Source organism: Salmo salar, chromosome 08 (assembly GCF_965601325.2).
Source record: "Salmo salar chromosome 08, fSalSal1, whole genome shotgun sequence".
In the NCBI taxonomy this organism is placed as follows: Eukaryota; Metazoa; Chordata; class Actinopteri; order Salmoniformes; family Salmonidae; genus Salmo; species Salmo salar.
In genome coordinates this window covers 1,396,088-1,412,961 of record NC_138298.1, presented here as the reverse complement: position 1 = coordinate 1,412,961, position 16,874 = coordinate 1,396,088, and the positions used below count along the sequence as shown (strand labels likewise).

The following is a 16,874-nucleotide window of genomic DNA, read 5'->3' as shown; positions in this document are numbered from 1 at the left end:
CAACAATATTCTTGTTTGTCTTATAAATACAAGGCAGATGCTAATTGAAAACACAAGGAAATTTGATCCTATTAAAAAGGCAGGAAGCTGCATTTAGTCAATTCATCATTAAATGCTTACTACAAGGCAGTGTTGCTGATGAAATAGTGCAGGGGCACACCCTCGTGGACAAAATGCTTACAGCACCTGGTATTCCCAGGCGGTCTCCCATCCAAGTACTAACCAGGCCCGACCCTGCTTAGCTTCCGAGATCAGACGAGATCGGGCGTACCCAGGCTGGTATGGCCGTAAGCGAGAAACAATCTCTTGCTACAACATATATAGTCAAAGTGAGTGTGATAAACAGACATTGCATTTTCACCAATTAGATAAGCAGCTTGAACTTTGTGTCACTGAAAAAGTAGAAGAAATTACAAACACTGTTCCCATCACTTTTTAGCACAGGTAGTTGGATAAAATACAAACTTTATTTCCTTTCATCATTTGAACAGGGCAAAGGAGCACAAAGCACACACAAGCTGCATTCAGCAACAATATTCTTGTTTGTCTTATAAATACAAGGCAGATGCTAATTGAAAACACAAGGAAATTTGATCCTATTAAAAAGGCAGGAAGCTGCATTTAGTCAATTCATCATTAAATGCTTACTACAAGGCAGTGTTGCTGATGAAATAGTGCAGGGGCACACCCTCGTGGACAAAATGCTTACAGCACCTGGTATTCCCAGGCGGTCTCCCATCCAAGTACTAACCAGGCCCGACCCTGCTTAGCTTCCGAGATCAGACGAGATCGGGCGTACCCAGGCTGGTATGGCCGTAAGCGAGAAACAATCTCTTGCTACAACATATATAGTCAAAGTGAGTCTGATAAAACAGACATTTAGTCAATTCATCATTAAATGCTTAATACAAGGCAGTGTTGCTGATGAAATAGTGCAAGAGCACACCCTCGTGGACAAAATGCTTACAGCACCTGGTATTCCCAGGCGGTCTCCCATCCAAGTACTAACCAGGCCCGACCCTGCTTAGCTTCCGAGATCAGATGAGATCGGGCGTACCCAGGCTGGTATGGCCGTAAGCGAGAAACAATCTCTTGCTACAACATATATAGTCAAAGTGAGTCTGATAAAACAGACATTTAGTCAATTCATCATTAAATGCTTACTACAAGGCAGTGTTGCTGATGAAATAGTGCAAGAGCACACCCTCGTGGACAAAATGCTTACAGCACCTGGTATTCCCAGGCGGTCTCCCATCCAAGTACTAACCAGGCCCGACCCTGCTTAGCTTCCGAGATCAGATGAGATCGGGCGTACCCAGGCTGGTATGGCCGTAAGCGAGAAACAATCTCTTGCTACAACATATATAGTCAAAGTGAGTCTGATAAAACAGACATTTAGTCAATTCATCATTAAATGCTTACTACAAGGCAGTGTTGCTGATGAAATAGTGCAAGAGCACACCCTCGTGGACAAAATGCTTACAGCACCTGGTATTCCCAGGCGGTCTCCCATCCAAGTACTAACCAGGCCCGACCCTGCTTAGCTTCGGAGATCAGACGAGATCGGGCGTACCCAGGCTGGTATGGCCGTAAGCGAGAAACAATCTCTTGCTACAACATATATAGTCAAAGTGAGTCTGATAAAACAGACATTTAGTCAATTCATCATTAAATGCTTAATACAAGGCAGTGTTGCTGATGAAATAGTGCAAGAGCACACCCTCGTGGACAAAATGCTTCCAGCACCTGGTATTCCCAGGCGGTCTCCCATCCAAGTACTAACCAGGGCCGACCCTGCTTAGCTTCCGAGATCAGATGAGATCGGGCGTACCCAGGCTGGTATGGCCGTAAGCGAGAAACAATCTCTTGCTACAACATATATAGTCAAAGTGAGTCTGATAAAACAGACATTTAGTCAATTCATCATTAAATGCTTAATACAAGGCAGTGTTGCTGATGAAATAGTGCAAGAGCACACCCTCGTGGACAAAATGCTTACAGCACCTGGTATTCCCAGGCGGTCTCCCATCCAAGTACTAACCAGGCCCGACCCTGCTTAGCTTCCGAGATCAGACGAGATCGGGCGTACCCAGGCTGGTATGGCCGTAAGCGAGAAACAATCTCTTGCTACAACATATATAGTCAAAGTGAGTGTGATAAACAGACATTGCATTTTCACCAATTAGATAAGCAGCTTGAACTTTGTGTCACTGAAAAAGTAGAAGAAATTACAAACACTGTTCCCATCACTTTTTAGCACAGGTAGTTGGATAAAATACAAACTTTATTTCCTTTCATCATTTGAACAGGGCAAAGGAGCACAAAGCACACACAAGCTGCATTCAGCAACAATATTCTTGTTTGTCTTATAAATACAAGGCAGATGCTAATTGAAAACACAAGGAAATTTGATCCTATTAAAAAGGCAGGAAGCTGCATTTAGTCAATTCATCATTAAATGCTTACTACAAGGCAGTGTTGCTGATGAAATAGTGCAGGGGCACACACTCGTGGACAAAATGCTTACAGCACCTGGTATTCCCAGGCGGTCTCCCATCCAAGTACTAACCAGGCCCGACCCTGCTTAGCTTCCGAGATCAGACGAGATCGGGCGTACCCAGGCTGGTATGGCCGTAAGTGAGAAACAATCTCTTGCTACAACATATATAGTCAAAGTGAGTGTGATAAACAGACATTGCATTTTCACCAATTAGATAAGCAGCTTGAACTTTGTGTCACTGAAAAAGTAGAAGAAATTACAAACACTGTTCCCATCACTTTTTAGCACAGGTAGTTGGATAAAATACAAACTTTATTTCCTTTCATCATTTGAACAGGGCAAAGGAGCACAAAGCACACACAAGCTGCATTCAGCAACAATATTCTTGTTTGTCTTATAAATACAAGGCAGATGCTAATTGAAAACACAAGGAAATTTGATCCTATTAAAAAGGCAGGAAGCTGCATTTAGTCAATTCATCATTAAATGCTTACTACAAGGCAGTGTTGCTGATGAAATAGTGCAGGGGCACACCCTCGTGGACAAAATGCTTACAGCACCTGGTATTCCCAGGCGGTCTCCCATCCAAGTACTAACCAGGCCCGACCCTGCTTAGCTTCCGAGATCAGACGAGATCGGGCGTACCCAGGCTGGTATGGCCGTAAGCGAGAAACAATCTCTTGCTACAACATATATAGTCAAAGTGAGTGTGATAAACAGACATTGCATTTTCACCAATTAGATAAGCAGCTTGAACTTTGTGTCACTGAAAAAGTAGAAGAAATTACAAACACTGTTCCCATCACTTTTTAGCACAGGTAGTTGGATAAAATACAAACTTTATTTCCTTTCATCATTTGAACAGGGCAAAGGAGCACAAAGCACACACAAGCTGCATTCAGCAACAATATTCTTGTTTGTCTTATAAATACAAGGCAGATGCTAATTGAAAACACAAGGAAATTTGATCCTATTAAAAAGGCAGGAAGCTGCATTTAGTCAATTCATCATTAAATGCTTACTACAAGGCAGTGTTGCTGATGAAATAGTGCAGGGGCACACCCTCGTGGACAAAATGCTTACAGCACCTGGTATTCCCAGGCGGTCTCCCATCCAAGTACTAACCAGGCCCGACCCTGCTTAGCTTCCGAGATCAGACGAGATCGGGCGTACCCAGGCTGGTATGGCCGTAAGCGAGAAACAATCTCTTGCTACAACATATATAGTCAAAGTGAGTGTGATAAACAGACATTGCATTTTCACCAATTAGATAAGCAGCTTGAACTTTGTGTCACTGAAAAAGTAGAAGAAATTACAAACACTGTTCCCATCACTTTTTAGCACAGGTAGTTGGATAAAATACAAACTTTATTTCCTTTCATCATTTGAACAGGGCAAAGGAGCACAAAGCTGCATTCAGCAACAATATTCTTGTTTGTCTTATAAATACAAGGCAGATGCTAATTGAAAACACAAGGAAATTTGATCCTATTAAAAAGGCAGGAAGCTGCATTTAGTCAATTCATCATTAAATGCTTACTACAAGGCAGTGTTGCTGATGAAATAGTGCAGGGGCACACCCTCGTGGACAAAATGCTTACAGCACCTGGTATTCCCAGGCGGTCTCCCATCCAAGTACTAACCAGGCCCGACCCTGCTTAGCTTCCGAGATCAGACGAGATCGGGCGTACCCAGGCTGGTATGGCCGTAAGCGAGAAACAATCTCTTGCTACAACATATATAGTCAAAGTGAGTCTGATAAAACAGACATTTAGTCAATTCATCATTAAATGCTTAATACAAGGCAGTGTTGCTGATGAAATAGTGCAAGAGCACACCCTCGTGGACAAAATGCTTACAGCACCTGGTATTCCCAGGCGGTCTCCCATCCAAGTACTAACCAGGCCCGACCCTGCTTAGCTTCCGAGATCAGATGAGATCGGGCGTACCCAGGCTGGTATGGCCGTAAGCGAGAAACAATCTCTTGCTACAACATATATAGTCAAAGTGAGTCTGATAAAACAGACATTTAGTCAATTCATCATTAAATGCTTACTACAAGGCAGTGTTGCTGATGAAATAGTGCAAGAGCACACCCTCGTGGACAAAATGCTTACAGCACCTGGTATTCCCAGGCGGTCTCCCATCCAAGTACTAACCAGGCCCGACCCTGCTTAGCTTCGGAGATCAGACGAGATCGGGCGTACCCAGGCTGGTATGGCCGTAAGCGAGAAACAATCTCTTGCTACAACATATATAGTCAAAGTGAGTCTGATAAAACAGACATTTAGTCAATTCATCATTAAATGCTTAATACAAGGCAGTGTTGCTGATGAAATAGTGCAAGAGCACACCCTCGTGGACAAAATGCTTCCAGCACCTGGTATTCCCAGGCGGTCTCCCATCCAAGTACTAACCAGGGCCGACCCTGCTTAGCTTCCGAGATCAGATGAGATCGGGCGTACCCAGGCTGGTATGGCCGTAAGCGAGAAACAATCTCTTGCTACAACATATATAGTCAAAGTGAGTCTGATAAAACAGACATTTAGTCAATTCATCATTAAATGCTTAATACAAGGCAGTGTTGCTGATGAAATAGTGCAAGAGCACACCCTCGTGGACAAAATGCTTACAGCACCTGGTATTCCCAGGCGGTCTCCCATCCAAGTACTAACCAGGCCCGACCCTGCTTAGCTTCGGAGATCAGACGAGATCGGGCGTACCCAGGCTGGTATGGCCGTAAGCGAGAAACAATCTCTTGCTACAACATATATAGTCAAAGTGAGTGTGATAAACAGACATTGCATTTTCACCAATTAGATAAGCAGCTTGAACTTTGTGTCACTGAAAAAGTAGAAGAAATTACAAACACTGTTCCCATCACTTTTTAGCACAGGTAGTTGGATAAAATACAAACTTTATTTCCTTTCATCATTTGAACAGGGCAAAGGAGCACAAAGCACACACAAGCTGCATTCAGCAACAATATTCTTGTTTGTCTTATAAATACAAGGCAGATGCTAATTGAAAACACAAGGAAATTTGATCCTATTAAAAAGGCAGGAAGCTGCATTTAGTCAATTCATCATTAAATGCTTACTACAAGGCAGTGTTGCTGATGAAATAGTGCAGGGGCACACCCTCGTGGACAAAATGCTTACAGCACCTGGTATTCCCAGGCGGTCTCCCATCCAAGTACTAACCAGGCCCGACCCTGCTTAGCTTCCGAGATCAGACGAGATCGGGCGTACCCAGGCTGGTATGGCCGTAAGCGAGAAACAATCTCTTGCTACAACATATATAGTCAAAGTGAGTGTGATAAACAGACATTGCATTTTCACCAATTAGATAAGCAGCTTGAACTTTGTGTCACTGAAAAAGTAGAAGAAATTACAAACACTGTTCCCATCACTTTTTAGCACAGGTAGTTGGATAAAATACAAACTTTATTTCCTTTCATCATTTGAACAGGGCAAAGGAGCACAAAGCACACACAAGCTGCATTCAGCAACAATATTCTTGTTTGTCTTATAAATACAAGGCAGATGCTAATTGAAAACACAAGGAAATTTGATCCTATTAAAAAGGCAGGAAGCTGCATTTAGTCAATTCATCATTAAATGCTTACTACAAGGCAGTGTTGCTGATGAAATAGTGCAGGGGCACACCCTCGTGGACAAAATGCTTACAGCACCTGGTATTCCCAGGCGGTCTCCCATCCAAGTACTAACCAGGCCCGACCCTGCTTAGCTTCCGAGATCAGACGAGATCGGGCGTACCCAGGCTGGTATGGCCGTAAGTGAGAAACAATCTCTTGCTACAACATATATAGTCAAAGTGAGTGTGATAAACAGACATTGCATTTTCACCAATTAGATAAGCAGCTTGAACTTTGTGTCACTGAAAAAGTAGAAGAAATTACAAACACTGTTCCCATCACTTTTTAGCACAGGTAGTTGGATAAAATACAAACTTTATTTCCTTTCATCATTTGAACAGGGCAAAGGAGCACAAAGCACACACAAGCTGCATTCAGCAACAATATTCTTGTTTGTCTTATAAATACAAGGCAGATGCTAATTGAAAACACAAGGAAATTTGATCCTATTAAAAAGGCAGGAAGCTGCATTTAGTCAATTCATCATTAAATGCTTACTACAAGGCAGTGTTGCTGATGAAATAGTGCAGGGGCACACCCTCGTGGACAAAATGCTTACAGCACCTGGTATTCCCAGGCGGTCTCCCATCCAAGTACTAACCAGGCCCGACCCTGCTTAGCTTCCGAGATCAGACGAGATCGGGCGTACCCAGGCTGGTATGGCCGTAAGCGAGAAACAATCTCTTGCTACAACATATATAGTCAAAGTGAGTGTGATAAACAGACATTGCATTTTCACCAATTAGATAAGCAGCTTGAACTTTGTGTCACTGAAAAAGTAGAAGAAATTACAAACACTGTTCCCATCACTTTTTACCACAGGTAGTTGGATAAAATACAAACTTTATTTCCTTTCATCATTTGAACAGGGCAAAGGAGCACAAAGCACACACAAGCTGCATTCAGCAACAATATTCTTGTTTGTCTTATAAATACAAGGCAGATGCTAATTGAAAACACAAGGAAATTTGATCCTATTAAAAAGGCAGGAAGCTGCATTTAGTCAATTCATCATTAAATGCTTACTACAAGGCAGTGTTGCTGATGAAATAGTGCAGGGGCACACCCTCGTGGACAAAATGCTTACAGCACCTGGTATTCCCAGGCGGTCTCCCATCCAAGTACTAACCAGGCCCGACCCTGCTTAGCTTCCGAGATCAGACGAGATCGGGCGTACCCAGGCTGGTATGGCCGTAAGCGAGAAACAATCTCTTGCTACAACATATATAGTCAAAGTGAGTCTGATAAAACAGACATTTAGTCAATTCATCATTAAATGCTTAATACAAGGCAGTGTTGCTGATGAAATAGTGCAAGAGCACACCCTCGTGGACAAAATGCTTACAGCACCTGGTATTCCCAGGCGGTCTCCCATCCAAGTACTAACCAGGCCCGACCCTGCTTAGCTTCCGAGATCAGACGAGATCGGGCGTACCCAGGCTGGTATGGCCGTAAGCGAGAAACAATCTCTTGCTACAACATATATAGTCAAAGTGAGTGTGATAAACAGACATTGCATTTTCACCAATTAGATAAGCAGCTTGAACTTTGTGTCACTGAAAAAGTAGAAGAAATAACAAACACTGTTCCCATCACTTTTTAGCACAGGTAGTTGGATAAAATACAAACTTTATTTCCTTTCATCATTTGAACAGGGCAAAGGAGCACAAAGCACACACAAGCTGCATTCAGCAACAATATTCTTGTTTGTCTTATAAATACAAGGCAGATGCTAATTGAAAACACAAGGAAATTTGATCCTATTAAAAAGGCAGGAAGCTGCATTTAGTCAATTCATCATTAAATGCTTACTACAAGGCAGTGTTGCTGATGAAATAGTGCAGGGGCACACCCTCGTGGACAAAATGCTTACAGCACCTGGTATTCCCAGGCGGTCTCCCATCCAAGTACTAACCAGGCCCGACCCTGCTTAGCTTCCGAGATCAGACGAGATCGGGCGTACCCAGGCTGGTATGGCCGTAAGCGAGAAACAATCTCTTGCTACAACATATATAGTCAAAGTGAGTCTGATAAAACAGACATTTAGTCAATTCATCATTAAATGCTTAATACAAGGCAGTGTTGCTGATGAAATAGTGCAAGAGCACACCCTCGTGGACAAAATGCTTACAGCACCTGGTATTCCCAGGCGGTCTCCCATCCAAGTACTAACCAGGCCCGACCCTGCTTAGCTTCCGAGATCAGACGAGATCGGGCGTACCCAGGCTGGTATGGCCGTAAGCGAGAAACAATCTCTTGCTACAACATATATAGTCAAAGTGAGTGTGATAAACAGACATTGCATTTTCACCAATTAGATAAGCAGCTTGAACTTTGTGTCACTGAAAAAGTAGAAGAAATTACAAACACTGTTCCCATCACTTTTTAGCACAGGTAGTTGGATAAAATACAAACTTTATTTCCTTTCATCATTTGAACAGGGCAAAGGAGCACAAAGCACACACAAGCTGCATTCAGCAACAATATTCTTGTTTGTCTTATAAATACAAGGCAGATGCTAATTGAAAACACAAGGAAATTTGATCCTATTAAAAAGGCAGGAAGCTGCATTTAGTCAATTCATCATTAAATGCTTACTACAAGGCAGTGTTGCTGATGAAATAGTGCAGGGGCACACCCTCGTGGACAAAATGCTTACAGCACCTGGTATTCCCAGGCGGTCTCCCATCCAAGTACTAACCAGGCCCGACCCTGCTTAGCTTCCGAGATCAGACGAGATCGGGCGTACCCAGGCTGGTATGGCCGTAAGCGAGAAACAATCTCTTGCTACAACATATATAGTCAAAGTGAGTCTGATAAAACAGACATTTAGTCAATTCATCATTAAATGCTTAATACAAGGCAGTGTTGCTGATGAAATAGTGCAAGAGCACACCCTCGTGGACAAAATGCTTACAGCACCTGGTATTCCCAGGCGGTCTCCCATCCAAGTACTAACCAGGCCCGACCCTGCTTAGCTTCCGAGATCAGACGAGATCGGGCGTACCCAGGCTGGTATGGCCGTAAGCGAGAAACAATCTCTTGCTACAACATATATAGTCAAAGTGAGTGTGATAAACAGACATTGCATTTTCACCAATTAGATAAGCAGCTTGAACTTTGTGTCACTGAAAAAGTAGAAGAAATTACAAACACTGTTCCCATCACTTTTTAGCACAGGTAGTTGGATAAAATACAAACTTTATTTCCTTTCATCATTTGAACAGGGCAAAGGAGCACAAAGCACACACAAGCTGCATTCAGCAACAATATTCTTGTTTGTCTTATAAATACAAGGCAGATGCTAATTGAAAACACAAGGAAATTTGATCCTATTAAAAAGGCAGGAAGCTGCATTTAGTCAATTCATCATTAAATGCTTACTACAAGGCAGTGTTGCTGATGAAATAGTGCAGGGGCACACCCTCGTGGACAAAATGCTTACAGCACCTGGTATTCCCAGGCGGTCTCCCATCCAAGTACTAACCAGGCCCGACCCTGCTTAGCTTCCGAGATCAGACGAGATCGGGCGTACCCAGGCTGGTATGGCCGTAAGCGAGAAACAATCTCTTGCTACAACATATATAGTCAAAGTGAGTGTGATAAACAGACATTGCATTTTCACCAATTAGATAAGCAGCTTGAACTTTGTGTCACTGAAAAAGTAGAAGAAATTACAAACACTGTTCCCATCACTTTTTAGCACAGGTAGTTGGATAAAATACAAACTTTATTTCCTTTCATCATTTGAACAGGGCAAAGGAGCACAAAGCACACACAAGCTGCATTCAGCAACAATATTCTTGTTTGTCTTATAAATACAAGGCAGATGCTAATTGAAAACACAAGGAAATTTGATCCTATTAAAAAGGCAGGAAGCTGCATTTAGTCAATTCATCATTAAATGCTTACTACAAGGCAGTGTTGCTGATGAAATAGTGCAGGGGCACACCCTCGTGGACAAAATGCTTACCGCACCTGGTATTCCCAGGCGGTCTCCCATCCAAGTACTAACCAGGCCCGACCCTGCTTAGCTTCCGAGATCAGACGAGATCGGGCGTACCCAGGCAGGTATGGCCGTAAGCGAGAAACAATCTCTTGCTACAACATATATAGTCAAAGTGAGTCTGATAAAACAGACATTTAGTCAATTCATCATTAAATGCTTAATACAAGGCAGTGTTGCTGATGAAATAGTGCAAGAGCACACCCTCGTGGACAAAATGCTTACAGCACCTGGTATTCCCAGGCGGTCTCCAATCCAAGTACTAACCAGGCCCGACCCTGCTTAGCTTCCGAGATCAGACGAGATCGGGCGTACCCAGGCTGGTATGGCCGTAAGCGAGAAACAATCTCTTGCTACAACATATATAGTCAAAGTGAGTCTGATAAAACAGACATTTAGTCAATTCATCATTAAATGCTTAATACAAGGCAGTGTTGCTGATGAAATAGTGCAAGAGCACACCCTCGTGGACAAAATGCTTACAGCACCTGGTATTCCCAGGCGGTCTCCCATCCAAGTACTAACCAGGCCCGACCCTGCTTAGCTTCCGAGATCAGACGAGATCGGGCGTACCCAGGCTGGTATGGCCGTAAGCGAGAAACAATCTCTTGCTACAACATATATAGTCAAAGTGAGTGTGATAAACAGACATTGCATTTTCACCAATTAGATAAGCAGCTTGAACTTTGTGTCACTGAAAAAGTAGAAGAAATTACAAACACTGTTCCCATCACTTTTTAGCACAGGTAGTTGGATAAAATACAAACTTTATTTCCTTTCATCATTTGAACAGGGCAAAGGAGCACAAAGCACACACAAGCTGCATTCAGCAACAATATTCTTGTTTGTCTTATAAATACAAGGCAGATGCTAATTGAAAACACAAGGAAATTTGATCCTATTAAAAAGGCAGGAAGCTGCATTTAGTCAATTCATCATTAAATGCTTACTACAAGGCAGTGTTGCTGATGAAATAGTGCAGGGGCACACCCTCGTGGACAAAATGCTTACAGCACCTGGTATTCCCAGGCGGTCTCCCATCCAAGTACTAACCAGGCCCGACCCTGCTTAGCTTCCGAGATCAGACGAGATCGGGCGTACCCAGGCTGGTATGGCCGTAAGCGAGAAACAATCTCTTGCTACAACATATATAGTCAAAGTGAGTCTGATAAAACAGACATTTAGTCAATTCATCATTAAATGCTTAATACAAGGCAGTGTTGCTGATGAAATAGTGCAAGAGCACACCCTCGTGGACAAAATGCTTACAGCACCTGGTATTCCCAGGCGGTCTCCCATCCAAGTACTAACCAGGCCCGACCCTGCTTAGCTTCCGAGATCAGACGAGATCGGGCGTACCCAGGCTGGTATGGCCGTACCCAGGCTGGTATGGCCGTAAGCGAGAAACAATCTCTTGCTACAACATATATAGTCAAAGTGAGTCTGATAAAACAGACATTTAGTCAATTCATCATTAAATGCTTAATACAAGGCAGTGTTGCTGATGAAATAGTGCAAGAGCACACCCTCGTGGACAAAATGCTTACAGCACCTGGTATTCCCAGGCGGTCTCCCATCCAAGTACTAACCAGGCCCGACCCTGCTTAGCTTCCGAGATCAGACGAGATCGGGCGTACCCAGGCTGGTATGGCCGTAAGCGAGAAACAATCTCTTGCTACAACATATATAGTCAAAGTGAGTGTGATAAACAGACATTGCATTTTCACCAATTAGATAAGCAGCTTGAACTTTGTGTCACTGAAAAAGTAGAAGAAATTACAAACACTGTTCCCATCACTTTTTAGCACAGGTAGTTGGATAAAATACAAAATTTATTTCCTTTCATCATTTGAACAGGGCAAAGGAGCACAAAGCACACACAAGCTGCATTCAGCAACAATATTCTTGTTTGTCTTATAAATACAAGGCAGATGCTAATTGAAAACACAAGGAAATTTGATCCTATTAAAAAGGCAGGAAGCTGCATTTAGTCAATTCATCATTAAATGCTTACTACAAGGCAGTGTTGCTGATGAAATAGTGCAGGGGCACACCCTCGTGGACAAAATGCTTACAGCACCTGGTATTCCCAGGCGGTCTCCCATCCAAGTACTAACCAGGGCCGACCCTGCTTAGCTTCCGAGATCAGACGAGATCGGGCGTACCCAGGCTGGTATGGCCGTAAGCGAGAAACAATCTCTTGCTACAACATATATAGTCAAAGTGAGTGTGATAAACAGACATTGCATTTTCACCAATTAGATAAGCAGCTTGAACTTTGTGTCACTGAAAAAGTAGAAGAAATTACAAACACTGTTCCCATCACTTTTTACCACAGGTAGTTGGATAAAATACAAACTTTATTTCCTTTCATCATTTGAACAGGGCAAAGGAGCACAAAGCACACACAAGCTGCATTCAGCAACAATATTCTTGTTTGTCTTATAAATACAAGGCAGATGCTAATTGAAAACACAAGGAAATTTGATCCTATTAAAAAGGCAGGAAGCTGCATTTAGTCAATTCATCATTAAATGCTTACTACAAGGCAGTGTTGCTGATGAAATAGTGCAGGGGCACACCCTCGTGGACAAAATGCTTACAGCACCTGGTATTCCCAGGCGGTCTCCCATCCAAGTACTAACCAGGCCCGACCCTGCTTAGCTTCCGAGATCAGACGAGATCGGGCGTACCCAGGCTGGTATGGCCGTAAGCGAGAAACAATCTCTTGCTACAACATATATAGTCAAAGTGAGTCTGATAAAACAGACATTTAGTCAATTCATCATTAAATGCTTAATACAAGGCAGTGTTGCTGATGAAATAGTGCAAGAGCACACCCTCGTGGACAAAATGCTTACAGCACCTGGTATTCCCAGGCGATCTCCCATCCAAGTACTAACCAGGCCCGACCCTGCTTAGCTTCCGAGATCAGACGAGATCGGGCGTACCCAGGCTGGTATGGCCGTAAGCGAGAAACAATCTCTTGCTACAACATATATAGTCAAAGTGAGTGTGATAAACAGACATTGCATTTTCACCAATTAGATAAGCAGCTTGAACTTTGTGTCACTGAAAAAGTAGAAGAAATTACAAACACTGTTCCCATCACTTTTTAGCACAGGTAGTTGGATAAAATACAAACTTTATTTCCTTTCATCATTTGAACAGGGCAAAGGAGCACAAAGCACACACAAGCTGCATTCAGCAACAATATTCTTGTTTGTCTTATAAATACAAGGCAGATGCTAATTGAAAACACAAGGAAATTTGATCCTATTAAAAAGGCAGGAAGCTGCATTTAGTCAATTCATCATTAAATGCTTACTACAAGGCAGTGTTGCTGATGAAATAGTGCAGGGGCACACCCTCGTGGACAAAATGCTTACAGCACCTGGTATTCCCAGGCGGTCTCCCATCCAAGTACTAACCAGGCCCGACCCTGCTTAGCTTCCGAGATCAGACGAGATCGGGCGTACCCAGGCTGGTATGGCCGTAAGCGAGAAACAATCTCTTGCTACAACATATATAGTCAAAGTGAGTGTGATAAACAGACATTGCATTTTCACCAATTAGATAAGCAGCTTGAACTTTGTGTCACTGAAAAAGTAGAAGAAATTACAAACACTGTTCCCATCACTTTTTACCACAGGTAGTTGGATAAAATACAAACTTTATTTCCTTTCATCATTTGAACAGGGCAAAGGAGCACAAAGCACACACAAGCTGCATTCAGCAACAATATTCTTGTTTGTCTTATAAATACAAGGCAGATGCTAATTGAAAACACAAGGAAATTTGATCCTATTAAAAAGGCAGGAAGCTGCATTTAGTCAATTCATCATTAAATGCTTACTACAAGGCAGTGTTGCTGATGAAATAGTGCAGGGGCACACCCTCGTGGACAAAATGCTTACAGCACCTGGTATTCCCAGGCGGTCTCCCATCCAAGTACTAACCAGGCCCGACCCTGCTTAGCTTCCGAGATCAGACGAGATCGGGCGTACCCAGGCTGGTATGGCCGTAAGCGAGAAACAATCTCTTGCTACAACATATATAGTCAAAGTGAGTCTGATAAAACAGACATTTAGTCAATTCATCATTAAATGCTTAATACAAGGCAGTGTTGCTGATGAAATAGTGCAAGAGCACACCCTCGTGGACAAAATGCTTACAGCACCTGGTATTCCCAGGCGATCTCCCATCCAAGTACTAACCAGGCCCGACCCTGCTTAGCTTCCGAGATCAGACGAGATCGGGAGTACCCAGGCTGGTATGGCCGTAAGCGAGAAACAATCTCTTGCTACAACATATATAGTCAAAGTGAGTGTGATAAACAGACATTGCATTTTCACCAATTAGATAAGCAGCTTGAACTTTGTGTCACTGAAAAAGTAGAAGAAATTACAAACACTGTTCCCATCACTTTTTAGCACAGGTAGTTGGATAAAATACAAACTTTATTTCCTTTCATCATTTGAACAGGGCAAAGGAGCACAAAGCACACACAAGCTGCATTCAGCAACAATATTCTTGTTTGTCTTATAAATACAAGGCAGATGCTAATTGAAAACACAAGGAAATTTGATCCTATTAAAAAGGCAGGAAGCTGCATTTAGTCAATTCATCATTAAATGCTTACTACAAGGCAGTGTTGCTGATGAAATAGTGCAGGGGCACACCCTCGTGGACAAAATGCTTACAGCACCTGGTATTCCCAGGCGGTCTCCCATCCAAGTACTAACCAGGCCCGACCCTGCTTAGCTTCCGAGATCAGACGAGATCGGGCGTACCCAGGCTGGTATGGCCGTAAGCGAGAAACAATCTCTTGCTACAACATATATAGTCAAAGTGAGTGTGATAAACAGACATTGCATTTTCACCAATTAGATAAGCAGCTTGAACTTTGTGTCACTGAAAAAGTAGAAGAAATTACAAACACTGTTCCCATCACTTTTTAGCACAGGTAGTTGGATAAAATACAAACTTTATTTCCTTTCATCATTTGAACAGGGCAAAGGAGCACAAAGCACACACAAGCTGCATTCAGCAACAATATTCTTGTTTGTCTTATAAATACAAGGCAGATGCTAATTGAAAACACAAGGAAATTTGATCCTATTAAAAAGGCAGGAAGCTGCATTTAGTCAATTCATCATTAAATGCTTACTACAAGGCAGTGTTGCTGATGAAATAGTGCAGGGGCACACCCTCGTGGACAAAATGCTTACAGCACCTGGTATTCCCAGGCGGTCTCCCATCCAAGTACTAACCAGGCCCGACCCTGCTTAGCTTCCGAGATCAGACGAGATCGGGCGTACCCAGGCTGGTATGGCCGTAAGCGAGAAACAATCTCTTGCTACAACATATATAGTCAAAGTGAGTCTGATAAAACAGACATTTAGTCAATTCATCATTAAATGCTTAATACAAGGCAGTGTTGCTGATGAAATAGTGCAAGAGCACACCCTCGTGGACAAAATGCTTACAGCACCTGGTATTCCCAGGCGGTCTCCCATCCAAGTACTAACCAGGCCCGACCCTGCTTAGCTTCCGAGATCAGACGAGATCGGGCGTACCCAGGCTGGTATGGCCGTAAGCGAGAAACAATCTCTTGCTACAACATATATAGTCAAAGTGAGTGTGATAAACAGACATTGCATTTTCACCAATTAGATAAGCAGCTTGAACTTTGTGTCACTGAAAAAGTAGAAGAAATTACAAACACTGTTCCCATCACTTTTTAGCACAGGTAGTTGGATAAAATACAAACTTTATTTCCTTTCATCATTTGAACAGGGCAAAGGAGCACAAAGCACACACAAGCTGCATTCAGCAACAATATTCTTGTTTGTCTTATAAATACAAGGCAGATGCTAATTGAAAACACAAGGAAATTTGATCCTATTAAAAAGGCAGGAAGCTGCATTTAGTCAATTCATCATTAAATGCTTACTACAAGGCAGTGTTGCTGATGAAATAGTGCAGGGGCACACCCTCGTGGACAAAATGCTTACAGCACCTGGTATTCCCAGGCGGTCTCCCATCCAAGTACTAACCAGGCCCGACCCTGCTTAGCTTCCGAGATCAGACGAGATCGGGCGTACCCAGGCTGGTATGGCCGTAAGCGAGAAACAATCTCTTGCTACAACATATATAGTCAAAGTGAGTGTGATAAACAGACATTGCATTTTCACCAATTAGATAAGCAGCTTGAACTTTGTGTCACTGAAAAAGTAGAAGAAATTACAAACACTGTTCCCATCACTTTTTACCACAGGTAGTTGGATAAAATACAAACTTTATTTCCTTTCATCATTTGAACAGGGCAAAGGAGCACAAAGCACACACAAGCTGCATTCAGCAACAATATTCTTGTTTGTCTTATAAATACAAGGCAGATGCTAATTGAAAACACAAGGAAATTTGATCCTATTAAAAAGGCAGGAAGCTGCATTTAGTCAATTCATCATTAAATGCTTACTACAAGGCAGTGTTGCTGATGAAATAGTGCAGGGGCACACCCTCGTGGACAAAATGCTTACAGCACCTGGTATTCCCAGGGGGTCTCCCATCCAAGTACTAACCAGGCCCGACCCTGCTTAGCTTCCGAGATCAGACGAGATCGGGCGTACCCAGGCTGGTATGGCCGTAAGCGAGAAACAATCTCTTGCTACAACATATATAGTCAAAGTGAGTCTGATAAAACA

At 42.8% G+C, this 16,874-nt stretch overlaps 42 non-coding genes across 42 annotated transcripts; all 42 read right to left on the bottom strand.

Annotated features, from left to right (window-relative positions):
- Positions 1–174: 174 nt before the first annotated feature.
- LOC145854167 (5S ribosomal RNA) lies at positions 175–293 on the bottom strand. The gene has a single exon (XR_014375052.1). It is a non-coding gene; the product is annotated as a 5S ribosomal RNA (ribosomal RNA).
- A 409-nt stretch (positions 294–702) lies between these two features.
- LOC145854166 (5S ribosomal RNA) lies at positions 703–821 on the bottom strand. Its single transcript, XR_014375051.1, has one exon. It is a non-coding gene; the product is annotated as a 5S ribosomal RNA (ribosomal RNA).
- Positions 822–960: 139 nt separating this feature from the next.
- LOC145855433 (5S ribosomal RNA) lies at positions 961–1,079 on the bottom strand. Its single transcript, XR_014376320.1, has one exon. It is a non-coding gene; the product is annotated as a 5S ribosomal RNA (ribosomal RNA).
- Positions 1,080–1,218: 139 nt separating this feature from the next.
- Positions 1,219–1,337, bottom strand: LOC145855422 (5S ribosomal RNA). Its single transcript, XR_014376309.1, has one exon. It is a non-coding gene; the product is annotated as a 5S ribosomal RNA (ribosomal RNA).
- A 139-nt stretch (positions 1,338–1,476) lies between these two features.
- LOC145886079 (5S ribosomal RNA) lies at positions 1,477–1,595 on the bottom strand. The gene has a single exon (XR_014397663.1). It is a non-coding gene; the product is annotated as a 5S ribosomal RNA (ribosomal RNA).
- Positions 1,596–1,734: 139 nt separating this feature from the next.
- On the bottom strand, positions 1,735–1,853 carry LOC145850996 (5S ribosomal RNA). The gene has a single exon (XR_014372845.1). It is a non-coding gene; the product is annotated as a 5S ribosomal RNA (ribosomal RNA).
- A 139-nt stretch (positions 1,854–1,992) lies between these two features.
- On the bottom strand, positions 1,993–2,111 carry LOC145854165 (5S ribosomal RNA). The gene has a single exon (XR_014375050.1). It is a non-coding gene; the product is annotated as a 5S ribosomal RNA (ribosomal RNA).
- A 409-nt stretch (positions 2,112–2,520) lies between these two features.
- On the bottom strand, positions 2,521–2,639 carry LOC145883093 (5S ribosomal RNA). Its single transcript, XR_014394666.1, has one exon. It is a non-coding gene; the product is annotated as a 5S ribosomal RNA (ribosomal RNA).
- Positions 2,640–3,048: 409 nt separating this feature from the next.
- Positions 3,049–3,167, bottom strand: LOC145854164 (5S ribosomal RNA). The gene has a single exon (XR_014375049.1). It is a non-coding gene; the product is annotated as a 5S ribosomal RNA (ribosomal RNA).
- A 409-nt stretch (positions 3,168–3,576) lies between these two features.
- Positions 3,577–3,695, bottom strand: LOC145854163 (5S ribosomal RNA). The gene has a single exon (XR_014375048.1). It is a non-coding gene; the product is annotated as a 5S ribosomal RNA (ribosomal RNA).
- Positions 3,696–4,094: 399 nt separating this feature from the next.
- On the bottom strand, positions 4,095–4,213 carry LOC145854162 (5S ribosomal RNA). The gene has a single exon (XR_014375047.1). It is a non-coding gene; the product is annotated as a 5S ribosomal RNA (ribosomal RNA).
- Positions 4,214–4,352: 139 nt separating this feature from the next.
- LOC145855411 (5S ribosomal RNA) lies at positions 4,353–4,471 on the bottom strand. Its single transcript, XR_014376298.1, has one exon. It is a non-coding gene; the product is annotated as a 5S ribosomal RNA (ribosomal RNA).
- A 139-nt stretch (positions 4,472–4,610) lies between these two features.
- LOC145886078 (5S ribosomal RNA) lies at positions 4,611–4,729 on the bottom strand. The gene has a single exon (XR_014397662.1). It is a non-coding gene; the product is annotated as a 5S ribosomal RNA (ribosomal RNA).
- Positions 4,730–4,868: 139 nt separating this feature from the next.
- LOC145850995 (5S ribosomal RNA) lies at positions 4,869–4,987 on the bottom strand. The gene has a single exon (XR_014372844.1). It is a non-coding gene; the product is annotated as a 5S ribosomal RNA (ribosomal RNA).
- Positions 4,988–5,126: 139 nt separating this feature from the next.
- LOC145886077 (5S ribosomal RNA) lies at positions 5,127–5,245 on the bottom strand. Its single transcript, XR_014397661.1, has one exon. It is a non-coding gene; the product is annotated as a 5S ribosomal RNA (ribosomal RNA).
- Positions 5,246–5,654: 409 nt separating this feature from the next.
- LOC145854161 (5S ribosomal RNA) lies at positions 5,655–5,773 on the bottom strand. The gene has a single exon (XR_014375046.1). It is a non-coding gene; the product is annotated as a 5S ribosomal RNA (ribosomal RNA).
- Positions 5,774–6,182: 409 nt separating this feature from the next.
- On the bottom strand, positions 6,183–6,301 carry LOC145883092 (5S ribosomal RNA). The gene has a single exon (XR_014394665.1). It is a non-coding gene; the product is annotated as a 5S ribosomal RNA (ribosomal RNA).
- A 409-nt stretch (positions 6,302–6,710) lies between these two features.
- Positions 6,711–6,829, bottom strand: LOC145854160 (5S ribosomal RNA). Its single transcript, XR_014375045.1, has one exon. It is a non-coding gene; the product is annotated as a 5S ribosomal RNA (ribosomal RNA).
- Positions 6,830–7,238: 409 nt separating this feature from the next.
- LOC145854159 (5S ribosomal RNA) lies at positions 7,239–7,357 on the bottom strand. Its single transcript, XR_014375044.1, has one exon. It is a non-coding gene; the product is annotated as a 5S ribosomal RNA (ribosomal RNA).
- Positions 7,358–7,496: 139 nt separating this feature from the next.
- LOC145854157 (5S ribosomal RNA) lies at positions 7,497–7,615 on the bottom strand. The gene has a single exon (XR_014375042.1). It is a non-coding gene; the product is annotated as a 5S ribosomal RNA (ribosomal RNA).
- A 409-nt stretch (positions 7,616–8,024) lies between these two features.
- Positions 8,025–8,143, bottom strand: LOC145854156 (5S ribosomal RNA). Its single transcript, XR_014375041.1, has one exon. It is a non-coding gene; the product is annotated as a 5S ribosomal RNA (ribosomal RNA).
- Positions 8,144–8,282: 139 nt separating this feature from the next.
- Positions 8,283–8,401, bottom strand: LOC145854155 (5S ribosomal RNA). The gene has a single exon (XR_014375040.1). It is a non-coding gene; the product is annotated as a 5S ribosomal RNA (ribosomal RNA).
- Positions 8,402–8,810: 409 nt separating this feature from the next.
- Positions 8,811–8,929, bottom strand: LOC145854154 (5S ribosomal RNA). Its single transcript, XR_014375039.1, has one exon. It is a non-coding gene; the product is annotated as a 5S ribosomal RNA (ribosomal RNA).
- A 139-nt stretch (positions 8,930–9,068) lies between these two features.
- On the bottom strand, positions 9,069–9,187 carry LOC145854153 (5S ribosomal RNA). The gene has a single exon (XR_014375038.1). It is a non-coding gene; the product is annotated as a 5S ribosomal RNA (ribosomal RNA).
- A 409-nt stretch (positions 9,188–9,596) lies between these two features.
- Positions 9,597–9,715, bottom strand: LOC145854152 (5S ribosomal RNA). Its single transcript, XR_014375037.1, has one exon. It is a non-coding gene; the product is annotated as a 5S ribosomal RNA (ribosomal RNA).
- Positions 9,716–10,124: 409 nt separating this feature from the next.
- Positions 10,125–10,243, bottom strand: LOC145885696 (5S ribosomal RNA). The gene has a single exon (XR_014397279.1). It is a non-coding gene; the product is annotated as a 5S ribosomal RNA (ribosomal RNA).
- Positions 10,244–10,382: 139 nt separating this feature from the next.
- Positions 10,383–10,501, bottom strand: LOC145886694 (5S ribosomal RNA). The gene has a single exon (XR_014398279.1). It is a non-coding gene; the product is annotated as a 5S ribosomal RNA (ribosomal RNA).
- A 139-nt stretch (positions 10,502–10,640) lies between these two features.
- LOC145854151 (5S ribosomal RNA) lies at positions 10,641–10,759 on the bottom strand. The gene has a single exon (XR_014375036.1). It is a non-coding gene; the product is annotated as a 5S ribosomal RNA (ribosomal RNA).
- A 409-nt stretch (positions 10,760–11,168) lies between these two features.
- On the bottom strand, positions 11,169–11,287 carry LOC145854150 (5S ribosomal RNA). The gene has a single exon (XR_014375035.1). It is a non-coding gene; the product is annotated as a 5S ribosomal RNA (ribosomal RNA).
- Positions 11,288–11,426: 139 nt separating this feature from the next.
- On the bottom strand, positions 11,427–11,545 carry LOC145887607 (5S ribosomal RNA). Its single transcript, XR_014399198.1, has one exon. It is a non-coding gene; the product is annotated as a 5S ribosomal RNA (ribosomal RNA).
- A 159-nt stretch (positions 11,546–11,704) lies between these two features.
- On the bottom strand, positions 11,705–11,823 carry LOC145854149 (5S ribosomal RNA). The gene has a single exon (XR_014375034.1). It is a non-coding gene; the product is annotated as a 5S ribosomal RNA (ribosomal RNA).
- A 409-nt stretch (positions 11,824–12,232) lies between these two features.
- Positions 12,233–12,351, bottom strand: LOC145885550 (5S ribosomal RNA). Its single transcript, XR_014397133.1, has one exon. It is a non-coding gene; the product is annotated as a 5S ribosomal RNA (ribosomal RNA).
- A 409-nt stretch (positions 12,352–12,760) lies between these two features.
- On the bottom strand, positions 12,761–12,879 carry LOC145854148 (5S ribosomal RNA). Its single transcript, XR_014375033.1, has one exon. It is a non-coding gene; the product is annotated as a 5S ribosomal RNA (ribosomal RNA).
- A 139-nt stretch (positions 12,880–13,018) lies between these two features.
- Positions 13,019–13,137, bottom strand: LOC145884130 (5S ribosomal RNA). The gene has a single exon (XR_014395709.1). It is a non-coding gene; the product is annotated as a 5S ribosomal RNA (ribosomal RNA).
- Positions 13,138–13,546: 409 nt separating this feature from the next.
- LOC145854146 (5S ribosomal RNA) lies at positions 13,547–13,665 on the bottom strand. The gene has a single exon (XR_014375031.1). It is a non-coding gene; the product is annotated as a 5S ribosomal RNA (ribosomal RNA).
- Positions 13,666–14,074: 409 nt separating this feature from the next.
- On the bottom strand, positions 14,075–14,193 carry LOC145854145 (5S ribosomal RNA). The gene has a single exon (XR_014375030.1). It is a non-coding gene; the product is annotated as a 5S ribosomal RNA (ribosomal RNA).
- Positions 14,194–14,332: 139 nt separating this feature from the next.
- On the bottom strand, positions 14,333–14,451 carry LOC145884385 (5S ribosomal RNA). The gene has a single exon (XR_014395963.1). It is a non-coding gene; the product is annotated as a 5S ribosomal RNA (ribosomal RNA).
- Positions 14,452–14,860: 409 nt separating this feature from the next.
- LOC145854144 (5S ribosomal RNA) lies at positions 14,861–14,979 on the bottom strand. The gene has a single exon (XR_014375029.1). It is a non-coding gene; the product is annotated as a 5S ribosomal RNA (ribosomal RNA).
- A 409-nt stretch (positions 14,980–15,388) lies between these two features.
- Positions 15,389–15,507, bottom strand: LOC145854143 (5S ribosomal RNA). The gene has a single exon (XR_014375028.1). It is a non-coding gene; the product is annotated as a 5S ribosomal RNA (ribosomal RNA).
- Positions 15,508–15,646: 139 nt separating this feature from the next.
- On the bottom strand, positions 15,647–15,765 carry LOC145854142 (5S ribosomal RNA). The gene has a single exon (XR_014375027.1). It is a non-coding gene; the product is annotated as a 5S ribosomal RNA (ribosomal RNA).
- Positions 15,766–16,174: 409 nt separating this feature from the next.
- Positions 16,175–16,293, bottom strand: LOC145854141 (5S ribosomal RNA). Its single transcript, XR_014375026.1, has one exon. It is a non-coding gene; the product is annotated as a 5S ribosomal RNA (ribosomal RNA).
- A 409-nt stretch (positions 16,294–16,702) lies between these two features.
- Positions 16,703–16,821, bottom strand: LOC145857530 (5S ribosomal RNA). The gene has a single exon (XR_014378429.1). It is a non-coding gene; the product is annotated as a 5S ribosomal RNA (ribosomal RNA).
- Between the last annotated feature and the right edge of the window lie 53 nt (positions 16,822–16,874).